At 76.7% G+C, this 532-nt stretch overlaps 1 protein-coding gene across 1 annotated transcript in view; it reads left to right on the top strand.

Moving 5' to 3' along the window:
* The window catches only part of VSTM5 (V-set and transmembrane domain containing 5), a 5,199-nt gene that overhangs the window by 949 nt on the left and 3,718 nt on the right, over positions 1 to 532 (top strand). The window lies entirely within an intron of this gene.

Here is a 532-nt window from a genome sequence, read left to right on the forward strand (position 1 = left end):
GGGGGGGGGGGGGGTGGGAGAGCCCGGGGGACCCGCCGCCAGCCCCGGCGGGAGGGGGGAGGAAGAGGAGGGAAGAGGAGCGAGGAAGAGGCCGGGGGGGGGGGGCCCCCGGGGGCGAGGCCTCGCCGGCCGGTCCGGCCGCTTAAATGCCAACCCCTGGGGCATCGGCTCCTCTCGGATGAGACCGCTCCGGGGCTGCCGGGGACGGGGCGTCGTCGTGGGCACCGTCACCCTCTGCCTGGCCGCCGGGTGGGCTCTGCGGAGTAAGTGTCCCTCTCTCCCCTCCGCTTCCTTCCCCCCGGCCCTTTCCTTCCTCCTCCTCCTCCTCCTCGCCTGCTCCCCGCCGCTCAGCCCCAGCGCCCGGCATCTGCGCGGAGGAGCTGCTGGGGGTGGGGGACGGGACACGGCGGGTGGGTGAAGCAGGCAGCGCTGCTCTCCACGGGCTGGAAACCGTGTGGGAAGGGTCGTCCCCGCTCCCGCTGCTCGGGGGGAGCCGAGCGGTGCCGGCCCGGGGCTGCAGCCCCGGCCGCGG

This window comes from Haliaeetus leucocephalus, unplaced genomic scaffold (genome assembly GCF_000737465.1).
Source record: "Haliaeetus leucocephalus isolate CR32 unplaced genomic scaffold, Haliaeetus_leucocephalus-4.0 Scaffold616, whole genome shotgun sequence".
NCBI lineage: Eukaryota > Metazoa > Chordata > Aves > Accipitriformes > Accipitridae > Haliaeetus > Haliaeetus leucocephalus.